Consider the following 16,735-nt stretch of genomic DNA (forward strand, 5'->3'; position numbering starts at 1 on the left):
ACGGGTTCGCGCCCCGGTCCGGGAGGATCCCACATGCCGCGGAGCGGCTGGGCCCGTGAGCCGTGGCCGCTGAGCCTGCGCGTCCGGAGCCTGTGCTCCGCAACGGGAGAGGCACAGCAGTGAGAGGCCTGCGTACCGCAAAAAAAAATAAATAAATGAGAGTGATGGAAGGTACGGTGTTTTCTTTTTGGCTCATTAATATAAATTGAAAGAGCCTGAGAGTCGGTCTTTCATGTACAGACTTCACTAGAGAAGGAACCAAGAGGAAATTCCTGGGTCAATATATTATTGGTGGGGATGAAAGGGATTAATATTTACTGAACATCTATGATGTATCAAGAACCAGGATTTAATATTTTTTCTCTTTGAATCCCCCCAACTATATTATGTCATACAGTTATTCCCATTTTACAGATAGAGAAGTTGAGGTACAGAAAGACAGTCAAACACTGCAGCTAGCGGGATTTCTGGGAGTATTACTATAGAACTGCGACGCTATAAGATTATTTAATCATTTAATTGGTGGATATTTGCTAGTTTCTAAAATTTCACTCTAATCTCATAATGAACATCTTTTTATATAAATGCCTTATATGTGTTTCCTAAGATACCACTTACTGAGCATTTGCTATGTGCCAGGGGCAACTATGTTTTACATACATTTTATAATTTAATTGTCAAAGGACATGGAGAAGTGGGATTCAGATCCAGGCCATGGTTTCTGAGTAGGGGTGCCACCCTATCCCATGGGGATATTCCTATTTATGAGTGAGAAGTTCACAGGGCATCACAATTTCATTTTTATCTTTAAATTTTCCAAATTTTCTATAACGGGCACCCATTATTTTGCCTCTAAAAATACACACACACATTTATGGTTATGTGTGTGTGTCCATGTGTGTGTAAGAACCTCTAAATCTACCATGATAGAAGGACTGGGAGAAAGCAAATTCAGAAGACAGAAAATAGAAGCACCCCAAGGAGACTTCATCTAATTCTTAAAGATCACACACTTCATAATTATTTTACACCTTCTGAGGTGCTTGGGGAAATTCTGCTCAGCCTATTGTGTGGGCAAGAGAGGCTGAAAGAAACCTCCATTATTCTGAGACTTTCTTTTGCCTCTTGTTTGGCTCCTACCATTGCTTTTAGATTTGAGAGACATAGTTTAATGACCGTGACCTGGTCTCTAAACACAGGCTTTCCATTCTATAAAGTGGGGGTCAAAAGGATGAATAATTCAGGTTCATCATTTATTAATAAAGACATTTTTGGGAAATCTAGAGGCAGCTTTCCTTGTTTTTCAGGTTGATCTGCTGGCAGTTAAACACTATGCTTCACCCAGAACAAATAAACCTTTCACTTTGGACATGGTTCTGATGCAGGCTTTGAGTCACTTATGCAACCATTTTTACCATCAGTGCCCTCTGCCAGAGAAATGCATAGGCTAGAGTTTGGGCTTTTTAAAAAATATTTTCTAAATATTTATTTAATTTAATTATTAATTATTTTAATTAATTATTTATTTAATTTAATTATTTAATTTATTTATTTGGTTGCACTGGGTCTTAGTTACGGCCAGCGGGCTCCTAAGTTGTGGCATGCAAACTCTTAGTTGTGGCATGCATGTGGGATCTAGTACCCTGACCCGGGCCCGGTGCATTGGGAGAGCGGAGTCTGATTTTTATTTCTCCAAATGGTGCAAGCAGCCAAGCTCCACGTCAGATGCCTTATTTTATATTTCTGCTCTCCATGGGTGAGGTTGAACAGATCACTTCTCCCCTGGCCAGGAATATGAGGGCTTCTACCCTCCCCAGCCCCTGCCTGTGTCTGGACTGAAGAGATTTCAGTGTTTCTCAGGTGAAGAAACACGCTGTGTGTTTCTATCTCATCCCATCTAAAGAGAAGGTCAAGGCTGATTCCTGGAGCTGAAATATGTGCCCCACGTATTTGGGTACCACTGGAAATAGATTTGCATTTCCAGAGTGGAGACATCTTTCTTTTTTGGTGCATACGTGAGTCTCTCAAAGGCCAGTCCTCTTTACCTGTCTATAAAGTGGTAAATTTGCATCAGACCCTGCAGTTCCCAGGAGAGATAGAGAATTGTCTCAATTGGCAAGAAAACATGGTGGACCCTCTGGACTGTCACCACCTTCCCACCCCGTCTCACTCTACGTTCAATTACAGAAATGTCAAGGTGGTCAAATATCTCTTTCTCCAGCTGGTCCCAGCAACTACGAACTTTCACACTGCCAGGTGCCATCCGAGCTGGGCTGGATGCTTTGTTCTGTCTTCGGGACGCCTTCATCTGCTTATACCTCTCTAATTAGTGAAAGAGTCTCCAAAACTCCGGAAGATCATCCCTTGAGTTGAGGAAGATGCATTTTCAATTTCCTCCTGCAAATTAGACTGGGGCATGCTTTTCTGAAAATATCAGATAAGGGAAAAGTTTGCAGCTCTGGGGCTGCGTTTTCAGAATTGTATTTGAAAGACAAAAGCTCAGCGAGTTTGGTGAATCTCAAAAAGGAGAATTACAGCCACATCTTGGAGCCTTGATGGGTAGGAGGGGGGTGGTTTAGTGCCCTGATGCTGTTGGGTCCACGGGTCATTCTATTTCGAGACAAGTTGGAAAAGAGTCATGTGTCTCTCGTACCTCAACCAACTCTACGAGACCAATCACCAGGTGAGTACTGTGACCTGCTCCCTCTGACCACGTGCCAGACGCTGCAGGGACCACAAGAAACAAATATGGTGCCACAACGCCCTCCCGGAACTGACTGTCTGATTAGGGAAACGACGGGTCAGAGTTTAGGTTGCTTCCGGTTGTGAGTAATACACAACCCACCCAAAAGAGCAACAAACAAGTAAGGACACATCGCGATTTAGACTCAGAGTATCTGAGATGGTTACCTACACTCAGATACCCTCTTGCATGACATCCGTCAAGCCCTGCAGACCTTTCGTTCCTGAAAAATAGTTCTCAGCATCACTTCACGTTAGAATGTTGTGAGAATTTTAAAATACAGTGGTCCAGGCTCCACCCCAAACCAAGCTCTGGTGGTGGAGAGAGAGAATCAATATATTTTTTAATTAATAGATTTAATTTGAGTGGTTTGGAGCTTGCAGAAGAATTGCAGGAAAAATGCAGAGACTTCCCATATAGCATCTCCACCCCAACACAATTTCCCCTCTTGTTAACATCTTGCGTCAGTGCGGCACATTTGCTACAACTGCTGAGCTGAAATAGGGACATTATGATTGACCAAAGTCCATGGTTTCCATTAGAGTTCATTGTTTGTGCTGTAAAGTTCTATGGGTTTTGACAAACACATAATATCTTGTAACCACCATTGCAATATCGTACTGAACGTTTTCACTGCCGTGAAAATCCCCTGTGCTCTGCCTGTTCATCTCTCCCTCCCCTGAGTCCCTGGAAACCACTGATCTTTTTTCTTTTTTTCCTATGGTTTTATCTTTTCCCAAATGTTATACAGTTGGGACCATACAGTATGTCGCTGTAGCTGGAATCATTATTTTTTTAGAAGGTCACCAGGTAATTCTAATGTGCAGTAGCCTTGAGAACCACTAGGTGATAGCATGGGATAACTATATGTTAATTTACCTGAAAGAATCTTCAAGATAATCCAGTGCCGATGAGAAATATGCCTTGGCAGGGAAGTAACTTGGCCAAGATCACGTGGGAAGTTCGGGGATCTTCTAAGTGAACTACACCGTTTTTCTGAGATAAACTGTTAAAAGCAACTTACAGGGTTATCTTTCTCAAGGTTCTAAAATTCACCAATCTAACAGCTATTTGTAGAGGATTGGTTCTGGGCTACGCATCCCTGGTGCCGTGGACACAGCTATAAACCGAGAATAGCTCCTGACCTCAGAGGCCGCCGTCAGTCGGTCGGAGATACAGACAAGTTAGCAGTTGCACAATGCAGGGTGTGGACAAGAACAGCCAGCAGCCATACACATGCTGACTGTCCCAAGCACTTTGTAGTATTAGCTCATTTAACCCTCACACGAGCCCCTGGAGGAGGGAGGGATCATTATTACCCCATTTTACAGATGAGGAACTAAGGCGTAGAATGGTAAAGTGCTCTACCAAAGGTCGCATAAAAAAATATTAATAGATGGGAGAGCTGTTACCGTCCAGGGTTCTTGGCCTCCTTAATCAATAGAAATTGATCAGAGGCCGGACCGGAAATTCGGGCAAGGCTTTATTGGGGCCCCTGCTGCAGCTGTGGGGAGCGAGAGCCAGTAACAGGTTCCCTTGTTTGCCCGCTCCCTGGGGTGTGTGGGGGGCAGGCTGGTTCCTTACATGGGGTGAGGGTAACAGCATGTCTGCTTGTATGGTGTGTGATTTGTATCTCAATAAACCTGTGTTTAAAAATTAAAAAAAAAAAAAAAAAAGCTTGTCTGAGGGTCGGGCCGGAGCGGGGGCAGCTTAGGTGGTTTGCCCACCACTCTGGTGGTGTTGAGTGCAGGGGGCATATGCACAGGACCCTGCTTTTGCTCCTGGCTCTTGAAAAATGGCAGTTGGGTTTTTGGTCTTTTTGTATCTTGTCTATAATTTGCCCCAGCGGCTCATACAGGCAGTTACTTTTAGTCCCTTATAGTTTCTTTGCATTTTATTGCTGGAAGAGACGTTTGTCCAGGTGCAAGCACTGCAGCAAAGGGTCCCAGGTCCCAGCCTGTCTCAGAGCCAAGATTCAAACCCACCGGAGACTGTTCCTTGCACTAAATCACTGCTCCTGCACTCTGCAGTATTTTACACTTTCATTAGTGTGGACGTGGGGCTCTGAAAGGCCCCTTCCTCATTAAACAACTCAGTGACAGCTTGATTCTGGAGCTTATTGTTGAAGCCGGACACACTCGCACAGTGCATTTCACCTGAAAGCTGACTGCTTTCACCTGGCAAGTATTCAAATGCCCTGAAATCTCCATCCTTACAACAAAAGCTTTGAACATCTTTACATCCAATTGTCTCTCTCAAGAATGATTTCATTTATGGGAGCTTATCTGCTGTTCTGCATTTATTGTTATTGAATAGTTTTTCATTCGTGGAGGGGAATGGCTTACTTAAGTAGGTCATTGCTTGTTGGCATTTACGAGTTTTAAATCTAAAATTCACCCATATGTTAATGTGTTGCGAGCAGCACCTCAAAGAACAGTTACTTAATGAAAACGGCATTTTTTATTTGGAGCTGGTAAACAATGTAAAGTAGTGTTGGGCAAAAACAACCCCAAGCAGGAGCGATTGATATGCGGATTACCAAAAAAAAGGGATTCAGATTTGGTTAATCAGGAGCGGGGGCTGGAAGTGCCCTTGGGACTAGACAATTAAAACTGAGACACAGGGACTTCCCTGGCAGTCCAGTGGTTAAGACTCCGCACTTCCACTGCAGGGGCCATAGGTTCGATCCCTGGTCAGGGAACTAAGATCCTGCATGCTGCTTGGCCAAAATAATAACAATAAAAATTTAAAAAATAAAACTGAGACACAAATGCCATGAACAGGTTCACTAAAGAAACTCATGGGCATAAGAGAGATGCCAGCACTTAATCTACTTATGATTTCTCTACCCGTAATCTCTAAGTTGCATTAGCCTTGTGCAGCAGGGCTAAAATAGTTGGGTAACTCAAGCAAAATCCCAGGGTTGAGTCTCATTGGCCCATCTTGGGTCACATGATGATGCCAGGACCAATCATTATGGGCTGTAGGGGAATGAATGAGTTGATTGGTGGAAATTTGGGCTCATGGCCAGAAGGTCAGGGTCCCTTTCCAACAACAAAGACTCAAAGTAGAGAAGAGGTGGCTTCCCAGGGAATCTGTGTCCCATTAGTAGGGGAAGCAGACATGGACAATCAAACAAAGCAATACCTTCCAAATAATACCTGTCTTACCTCCATACCTGGCTAACCCTTGGATTGTCATATTAAATTGCTTCTGGATGTAGGCTCTTGAATTTTCTTGTGGGACCCTTTTCAGTGTTTTGTTCAAGTTTCACAGGCAGGAGATGGGGGAACAATGGGGAAAGGGCCCCAGGTGTGTGGTTAAAATAGGAGAAATGATGGAACAGTTACAAGTGTAAGCCAGGTTGTAAACAGGAGAAGAACACTTTCAAGGAGCCCAGGGAATGGTGTCAGTTTGGTAGCTGGCCAGAAGGAAGCATCAAGCTGGAAGAAAGGATCACTGATTCTGGAAGCCAAAGTCACGTATAACGATTTTCTTTGAGGTGTTTGTTTTCCTTGACGCCCTTAAAGTGCCAGCTAGGCTAGAAACTTGGGACTGTCAGTGTGGCTGATCCTATTATGTATTATGGAGTCCTCTCTGGATGATGAGGATAAAATAGCTACCGTTTATGGAGTCCTTATTAAATTCCAGGAACTACGCTATGCATTTTGCACTGGCCACTCAACTTAATTAGGGCAATGACTCTGGGAGATATGTGGTATTATTATTATTATCCCAAGTTTACAGATGAGAGAATCAAGCATCTGTCTAAGTCCGGCATCTGTGGTATTATCCACCACACAGCCTCCCCTGGCCTCACTGTGAGGCCCTGTCACCAGCCACCCCTGTTCCCCATTCTTCTTTACTATGACTTAATCCATGGGAGCAGGTGACGTGAAAGACAAAAATAATACCTCTTAGAAGCTAAGTCTTGAACAGGGTAGAAAGCATTTCCTACCAAGCAGACGACCCATATTGGCAGAGTCTTGGTAGGCTCACGGGGTTTGAGAGGAGAAACACAGATCTTTTAAAGCCAAAAAAAAAGAAAAATGATGTCTCTCCCCTACTAGGGATGTAAAGTCTCTGCGTGGGGTTTCTTGCGTGGCTCTGGATGTATCTCACCTTTGGGTAAGCCCTGGACTGGATGGAGGAGGTCTCCTGCACGGGAAGGGTCCCTGCATCAGGGCTGGGCATCCAGCTGCGTTGTGATATGGCTGAGTCGGGCTTTTATCTTCCAATCATGTTTGCACAAGTGCCTGAAGGTTAGGTGACCAGGTCAGAGTTTATCGATAATGAAAAATGTTCACAGAATAGCTTTGATGCTGGCTCAGCGTCTGGTCGATTTGCAGAAAGATCAAGAAAGTCAGAAAAGGGACTTCCCTGGTGGCGCAGTGGATAGGAATCCGCCTGCCAATGCAGGGGACATGGGTTTGAGCCCTGGTCCGGGAAGATCCCACATGCCGCAGAGCAACTAAGCCCGTGCGTCACAACTACTGAGCCTGCGCTCTAGAGCCCGCGAGCCACAACTACTGAGCCCGCGCGCCACTGCTACTGAAGCCCGCGTGCCTAGAGCCCGTGCTCCGCAACAAGAGAAGCCACAGCAATGAGAAGCCCACGCACAACAACAAAGAGTAGCCCCTGCTCCCCGCAACTAGAGAAAGCCCGCACAGCAACGAAGACCCAACACAACCATAAATAAGTAAATAAATGAATAAATAAATAATAAAAGAAAGTCAGAAAATGTGTGTTGGCATTATTTTCTTTCCTTCACTAGAAGGAATTCTTCTGGACCCTTCTTGATGTTCTCAACACTTCTGATGCTTCAGGATCACATTATGGGCAAAAAACATATCGATAGGTTCCTGGTTTGTTCTGGAAAGATCTTCTTCACGACCATGTAAAAAATATATATATATGTGAATGAAAAAATAATTACCAAAAAGAAACCAAAAAATGTGAACTGATTGTCATAAGCTCTACAATTTGAGGTAGCTCCCTCTCTGGGTCTGGGCTTCAGATGTTCCCGCCCTCCCCTCGTGCGCCACCGCGCCCTGCGTGGGTCCCTGCCTGGCGCCTTCACTGCTGTTGTAGAAGTTGGCACCACAGCTAAGGTGATAGAAATGACACATTTACCTCCTGTCTCTGGGCGACCAGCTGACCTCAAACTCCAGGGTGCCTCTGCCCATGTACAGCGATCTCTGCTTTCTCTGCCATCCCCATGAGAAAGGGGAGAGGTTCTGTCGCGGGGGACCTGTACCAAATGAGCAAATATGTAGCATCAATGTTGTAGTAAGGCTTATCCTTTCCTGAGTTCTTGGCGAGGAATACATTGGGGCCACGCGTGAAACTTAAAGAGTGTGGCAGGGGGGTCTTGCTCAGATCTGGGGCTATAATGTTCTTAAGTTTGTGAGTTCTCGTGATGGGTGAATAGATGCTATCATCCTCAAGCAGGCTATTTAACCTTTCTAAATTTCGGTTTTCTCATCTAAAAAATGGGAAGAGTGATGTTAATGTCCTTATAGGTTGCTAAAGACTTGTTATGCAGCTTGATGCATGCATACTAAGTACTCAGTAAATGTTGGCTCTTGTTAGTTTAATGCCATTTTTCAAAGAGATACATGCAAGGGCCTCCAGAAAACTCCTGGGCCTCTCCACTCCTCTACCTGACATGTGTGTGAAATTCAACACGCCCCAAACTAAATACCCATCCTTCCATGTGCTCCCGGAATGGTCTTCTGCATCTCACTTATGACACCACATTTATTCAGTGGACCCCAAGGTCCTTTGTTTCATCCTTGAGTCCTTTCATTAGATACAACCTACATCTAGTCCATCAGAAAATACCATTGCTTTAACTCCAAAATATATCTGGAAATGAATTACCTGCATTCTTAACTCACCAGGATTACTGCCACCACCTTCTCACGGGTCCCCCTGCTTCTTTCATCACTCCCCCACCCCCCAACCCCATCAAGAAGTCAACATCATAAGGGCAGGAAGGGCCTTGTCCATTTGGTTCATGGCTGTGGCTCTGTGCGTGTCATGTAGTAGGTGCTGAATAAATACTTACTGGCTGAATGAATGAGTCCTTTACACAGCACATCACTTTATAATTTTTCTTCTCAAGATCATGAAGACTATGGTTATCTTGCTTTAGCTTTTTAAAATCCTGCCAATAAAATTTAAGACAGTTTACGTATTTTCGGGTCCTGAGTCTCTAACATCATGAAGATTAATCTATCGGGGTCCCAGGTACCAGAATATGAGATTCAATTAGTTTTAATGCTGATGCCGGATAAATTCTGGGGAAGACACGTCCTTCTTCGCGTGATAGTTTATAACATGAATCTCATCCAGCACCGCCGATGGAGAGATGGAAGTCAGAGAAGATTCCAGAAAAACTCTCTAGAGCCAGAAAAAGGGAATTAGGATTAAATCCATGTCTTCCTAGGCTTCTCTGCTGCCTTACAGGATGGCACGATATGCTGTGTCAAAGACACACTCTCCTGAGAGCTGTCAAGTTTATAAGATGCCACGCAAGTGCCTCCTTACCCTTTTTATCTCTGGGTGATTATCAAAGGAAGCAGCAAGCAAGTGACATGCTCTGTCAATCAGAGACAGGATAACCCATAATATGCTGAGGTCTTGAATATTTTCCAGGCATATACTTTATTTATGGGACTTGTAATACTGCTATCCACTTTTTTTCATTGTTTTAAATTAATTTTGCTTGGTATAGAGTTGATTAACAACGTTGTGTTAGTTTCAGGTGTACAGCAAAGTGAATCAGTTATACGCATACTATATCCACTCTTTTTTAGATTCTTTTCCCATATAGGTCATTACAGAGTATTGAGTAGAGTTCCCTGTGCTATATACAGTAGGTGCTTATTAGTTATCTATTTTATATACAGTAGTGTGTCTGTGTCCATCCCAGTATCCCAATTTATCCCTCCCCTGGCTTTCCCTCCCGGCAGCTATAAGTTTGTTTTCTATTGAATACATCCGTGAGTCTATTTCTGTTTTGTAAATAAGTTCATTTGTACCATTTTTTTCGAGTCCACATGTAAGTGATATCATTTTTTTCCCTTCCCTTTGATATGCATCTGTTACTTTGGAGGCAAAGAGGCCGTTGTTTATGGGGAGAAAATAAGAAACTCACAAATGGAAGAGACATGCTTTTCTAAGGTGGTGACTTTTCCTGACTTTACCATCCAATCTCAGGCAGTGCCTGTGTACTGCAGGCACGTGGACATGCCAGGGAGATAAATTTTCTGGGGCACATTCTCAGGACTTCCCAAGAATGGAAAGGTAAAAAGATATGGCCAGGCTACAGCCAATACTGACTATTCCAAGGACTCGATACCTGTCGGCTCTGATGGGTTTCTGGACCCCGCGTGTCTCAGCAGCTAAGTGTTCACGCTGCATCTGAGCTGTTGAGAGCTGTACACTTTTGTTCAGGCACAAAATTATGAAACCGGCTATGACAGTATGCTTTTGTCGCTATGGTAATTTATATTCTCGCTGTTTTCATAACTTCATCAAATGCAAGCGATCAGGAGCAATGGTACTTCTACATAATTTAACACTAAACCATCCATAACGACTCTCAGAGCCATTTGAAACATTACATGAGGAAATTAAAAGCAAATAGAAATAAGTCATCTCAAACTTGAACGCTATAAATATTTGAAGTGGGCGCATAAAATACTTCAAGAAAATTTTTGATGATGGGAACAGACATTTCAAATAAATGGTGCAGAACAATGATATATTGTCAAAAGTATCTTTAAGCCTTTTTTCCTCACTTCAAAAGAGAATAAAAAGAGAGTAGTGCTTTCTCATTGTTAAGACACAAAACATAAAGTGATTTTTCACAGGCTTCAGTAATACGGTTATAGTACTTGATCACAAAACCATAATTATTAGCCTTTGCATGAATATTGGTATTTTAAAGGCCTGATTACTATACACCGAACTTGTGTCTAAAATACTTATAATAGGTTAAACTAGAAAGCGTGACAGTTCTTAATATATAATCAAATCCTGTCTCTTCTTACACACACACACACACACACACACACACACATACGCACAATCAATTCCAAAGCGTATTATTAGTGAAATATGTCAGTTGTGTTTCTTTGCTTCTGGTTTGTTGTTGGTTCGTCATTATCGCAGGTTTAACGCACTAGGCTGTACTTGCCTTTATTCGTGAGTAATTCTCACTGCTCTTGGGGCTCCCCTGGGTCACAGAAAAGTGTATTTATGGGATCACTGGAACCCTGACCCTTCTAAAATGTAGCTTGAGGTCAGTATGTGGGGCTGGAATGGATTTCAGAGTTAGGACAGAATCCAACCCTTTATCATCCTAGGAACAGGTTATTCCTCCATCCCCAGCCATGGGGATGTGAGCGGAGGGCTACGCACCGGCTGTGTGTTCAGCACCGCCAGGAACCTGTCCGCTTCCCCCGTCCCATCCTGCGCCGGAAATGTGTTTTCCTCCAGCTTGATGGGACAGTGTGATCTCTTCAGAGTTAACCCACTGGTGACGATGAGCTGACGGCCGGATGACGGTGGGGACTGAATGACGGCTGCCCAGGGAAGGAGGACAGGTGAGGAAGGAGAAGGGGATGCTGAGGGGTGAGAAGAGATGATGGATTCATCGTCTCATCCTCTAGCCGCTGAGCATCTTCTGAGGACCAGGCACTGGACCAGCCACTGGGTCTGTAGTGGACACTGCTGCTGCCTGCCCTCCATCTAGGAGCCCCTTTTCCTTCCCGGTACAGCTCTGACGTTATTACGGTGCCTTACCCTCTTCCACACTCACAGGTTAGAAGAAGCTGCTTCCAGCCCCCAGCTCCAGACTTAGGTCCTTTATTGTATAAGGCACATCATCCCCTTAGAACTTCTTATTGGTCCAGGTAAGAACACATCACCTCCGTTGACCCAAACAGAAGGTAACCAGGGTTCCTAGAGTGAGATTGGGCGAGTTTCTGGGTGCATCTACATGTCTACACACACGTGCGTGATAGAGAAAAAATAAACGCACGGTTCTGCCGTGAGGAGCCCTCTTCTGAGGACCAGAGGAATTTCGGTTCGATTAGAAGGCAGAGCAGAGACATGGACAACATCTTGATCAGTCATGGATGACATGGCTGAGTTGCTGACTCAACCACATGAGTAATATTCCCCCGATCTTGATCTCTTAGGTGAGAGAAAACAATTTCCTTCTGATTTAAATGAGTCTGAGTCACAGTTTCCAATCGCCTGCAGCTGGGGGCAGGGCAGTTTTTCTAGTGAGGATCTTTTGGGTGACGGAGCGGATACAAAGCTACTTTGCTCTCCTGGCTGTAACCTCAGCGGCACAGGGGAAGCCGCTCTTGGAAAGACGGGATTCTGGCGGCTTCACGTGTCCCCACTCGACAGGGCAGGAAGCGGAGGTGCCAAGCGGTTGAGGAGGTGGGGTCCTTCCATCCTTTGCCACTCTCCACCCTTTCCCGGAGGTGGTACATACATCTGAGCCGTGCTCTGTATGCAAGGACCCGGGATTCCTTCCAGGAGACAGTAGCTGCTCCTTGAAGTCAACTTCAGGTTAGAACAAATTGGGATGTAAGGCCTTCTTGAAAAAACACGGGAAGGGGACTTCTGGTGTCAGCTGCAACACGTCAAGAGCTTGGCAGTCATCACTCCTGTACTGACGGTGAGACACGTCTGGAAAAAACTGCTAGTCAGTGACTTTTCTTAGACCCAGCAGAGCACTGAGGTTCAAGGCACACCATCACCCTGAACTCCAGATATTCACAATAAATACATGAATGAATGACTAAATACATCAGCAGAGAAACACACACATTTCCTGAGCAAAAGATTCCAAATAATTTATGCAGATACTCCATCCTCAAGGAGGTGAAGCCTAACTGTCCACTTCTTACAGGTGGGCCGTTCCCAGTGACTCTTTTCCAAAGAGTAAAGGTGTGGCAATGAAGAAGGGGCGGGGCTGAACGGACTGAGACGGCTTAGCCTTGAGAGAGTAGGTTTCCGGCACTCAGCACGGTGGGGCTTTGAAATAGTGATGTGGTCACCTATAAAATACAAACATACATTCCTAGCATCCGAGCGTGTGGTCTGAGGTTCCTACCTCCTGCAGGCACGTTGTTCGTGACATTACTGGGGCCGCCACTTTGTCAGCAGCGTTCAGTAGCAGACCTACGATTTCTGTGTCGCTGATAATGTCACTGTCAGTTCACTTCCGCACGGAAGTTGCAGTGCCTCGAGCGTGGCGCTGTGGAGGGCAACTCCTGTGTTTCCTGAACCCTCAGAATGTCAGGGCTGAAAACAGTCGCTACGTGATTCGGGGTCCTAGTAGCCGTAGGCAGCACGCGTAAAGTGGGATAATCTGGGGAGAATTTAATAGACTACGTGTAAAGTATTGTGCAGGGAAACCCCAGGGATTAGTAATAGAGAGACACCCACCATCTCTCACATGCCGGGGGGGAGGGACTGCGGAGGGAATGGTAGCAGGGTGACAGGAAGGGCTGAGCTGGGAGGGCCACCAGGCAGGACCTGGGACGGCCAGTAAAGGAGGCAGCCAGTCTGCTGCAATACCACAGGAAGCTCGTTGGGGAAATTAATACTTTAACTCGGCTTTTGTCCCTCCCTCTGATCTCCTGCTGGTGCATGTCACTGTCAGATACCAGTATAGATCCCAGGGCAAGACAGCTCTTTGATATGCAGGAAACACAGAGGAGAAGGTGGAGAACGCTGCCTACCAGATATCCGTTCAATCTTTCTCCTTTAGAATCAAAACCTCAGTCATATTCAAGGTTACACTATGCCCAACATCTCTGGTAATTAAGTGCACCCTGTTACCAAGTGCTGAATAATGGAAATGTTATGTGAGCGTTCTGGAAAGTCTCCCAAAATGGAACAGATGCAGGTGAGAAGTGAAACCCATTTGGTTCTCCTGCCTCACATTCTTTCTTGCTGTCTAGAATGTGGATGTAATGACTGGAGCACCAGCAGCCATCTTGGGTCATGAGGTAAACTTGACTTGAAATTATGTCAGTGTACCAGAAACACAGAAGTTAGTGGCCGCATACCACCATTCCTTTTGATCTGGGAATTTGTTTCCTTCTTCGGGTCCAGTGAAACATTTTTCTAACTGGATAGTTATTAAGGGAAGAACTTTATTTGAACTGGAAAATAGAGAAGGGTAAGGTAACAGGTGAAAAGGATGGCTGATGATAAATCTCTGATGGGGAGTCGTGGAAATCACTAAGTATTGATATGCCTAATATTCAACTTTCGGTTTATTTATTCATTCACAAATTCAACTGATATATGTTAAGGCTCTTTTGTGCCTGGTGCTTACTCAGCCTTGGGGCTACAGAGATAAGACTGGGTCAACTCCTGCCTGGTCTCCTAAGAGTTGGGTGGATAAAGCAGATGGTGGTTGTAAAAGATTTACAAGAATACTGGGTGCTGGGAAGGAGAGACACAGAGGACATGTTAGGAAATAGTGGTGCGGGGGCCGGAGGGTGGTTCTGCTTAAGTGGACAGAAGTGTCCTAAGACATCACGCTGAAGCTGAGACACGAAGGAAGAGGAGGAGCCAGCGGCCGGAAGCACAGGGCATGTCTCTGGAAGGTGATGGGAAAGAGCAGAGACACAGCTGTCCTGGGAGAGGGCTGCTCCTGCTAGGGATGGAACTACCTACTGAAGGTGCTTCTTCAATGGTTGTTTGTTTCAAGAGAGGCAAAACAATCAAACTGATATCAAACAGTTTAATTTCTTTTCCTGGCTTAGGAGATAAAAGTAATAATGAGGTCGGTCAATTCCACATCCACCGCCGCTGAGCCACGGTTCTGGCGGGAAAAGAGGCAGCCATTGAGAAAGAACTTGAACCACACCCGAGTCTCTGGAAGTCGTGGACCGACCTGGATTAAGACCCTGTTATTTCGGGAACTCACCGAAGCACAGGAAGGACAGAGAACTAGAGGAAACCTAGCTTCTCTTTTTCTGGATTTCACGTAATTGTGATGAAACGTCTGAAGGCAGCAACCAGGGACCTGTACTCTTTCCTAATCACCTCTCCAAAGCCCCCGCAGCCAGGACCCCAGACACTGTCACGGGGCCCCTGGGCTTCCGTGTGCTTGGTGCCCACACGAGGGACGGTGGGTTCAGCCCCGGAGGGGAGGGAAAGGCGGCTTCCAGCCTGGCTCCTGTTCTGACAAAGGCGCTCACTTTTCTTCTTGAGCAGCCAATCTGTACAGGGGAGATGGGCGCAGGGGAGAAAAGTACACGTAGTGACTGTGGATTAGAAAGAAGGCATGATCACATTCAGTGTTTGGCTGCTGTTCTCACTTCAGAATGCAATCCCCCTCGAAAGACAGAATTCCTCCCCAGGGTCCACTGCACGGCTCCGATACACCCTCCCTGGCCCCATGAAGCGGACTTGGGTCTTCAGCACCCCTTCCTGCTCACTGCCGTACCTGGGTCTCCTCTTCCGGTGATGTCACACGCACCCTCCACACCATCCTCTCCATCCCAGAGCATTCCATGGACGCCCTCCCCTTCTGTCCTCCTGCTGCCCGAGTCCACCTGTCAACACCTTCTGCGTTTACCACGCGTCTGTTTGTTGAATGAGTACATGAGTGTGCAGGTGAAGCACTATTTGAATCAGAGGTTCTCTGAGGCTGGCATTTCTGGAGTGGGCGCCGGATTCATTTTGTTTGTTTGTTTGTTTTCCCTTTTGCGTCGATGTTTTAAATTGAATGCGTTACTAGCGATTGAGAGCTTTCTCCCGTCGACACACACAGCGTTGGCCGAGCAAAGTCTAGCTTCCAAGTCCTAAGCACTTCCAAATTCTATGCTCAGTTCTCTCCCCCTTGGATGGCTTGCCCGTGGTAGACGGTCAGTCAAATGGTTAAACTGCTCCTACGGGATCCAAGCTTTCTTTGCTGGTACTGAACTCTCCCTTGAAAGACCAAGAAATTGGATAGAACACACTTTAGGCAAGTCTGGCCTCAGGGCAGCCCGCTTGCAACCGGCACAGAGGCTGCCCTAGAGAGAGGGCTGCAAAGGACGGAGGCTTTACCAGCTGACTGCCCTCCATGTGTATATATTTTAACTCTGATACCCCATGAATCCTTTATTTTCTTGATGCCACCGAGGCCCCAGGGCCAGACAGTGACACTGCCCTGAATTTGCAACAGCTGCACTTGAACGCCATTTGGTTGCCCTCACCTGATGTGATGTCCTGCCGCTCTGTGCAGGAGCCTTCAGGATTATCTTGTTCATATTTTTCTTTAAATGAGCTGGGGGACTTCAAGAGGCTCCCACACCCGGGAAACAGGGACAAACCTGACATTTCCCTGCTCTAGAAAAGGGCACTGAAGGGTGCATGGGTTTGGGTTTGCCTGAGAGCAGGGGCCTCGAAACCCGGCCCGTCCCTGGGATGCTCGGCACCCACTTTGGGCCGAGAGCACATCCAGCGCTCAACAGGGAGAAGACTGCGTCCGAGAGCCCCCGTGCCCTGGAAGCATCCCGGCTGGAGAAGAAGCTTTGTTGTCAGACTAGGCTGGACTTAATCCAGCGCAGGGCACAGACCCTGAAATGCCCACCAAATCACCATTGTCTTCTAAAAACAAAATGTGGCTCATCCAGCTTCACTACCAAAAAAAGTCTGAAAATATAGATTAGCCAAAGGTAGAAGTGAAACACTCATTCTTCCTGAGATAAACACTCTAGCCCTCATGTATTGAACTTTAAGCCTTATTATTATACATACATATACACACATCAGATAGGTAGATGGATAGATAGATAGATAGATAGATTAGATGATAGATAGATGATAGATAGATGATAGATAGATGATAGATAGATAGATGATAGATGATAGATAGATAGATGATAGATTATAGATAGATGATAGATAGACAGATGATAGATAGATGATAGATAGATAGATGATAGATGATAGATAGAT

Source organism: Physeter macrocephalus, chromosome 19 (assembly GCF_002837175.3).
Source record: "Physeter macrocephalus isolate SW-GA chromosome 19, ASM283717v5, whole genome shotgun sequence".
In the NCBI taxonomy this organism is placed as follows: domain Eukaryota; kingdom Metazoa; phylum Chordata; class Mammalia; order Artiodactyla; family Physeteridae; genus Physeter; species Physeter macrocephalus.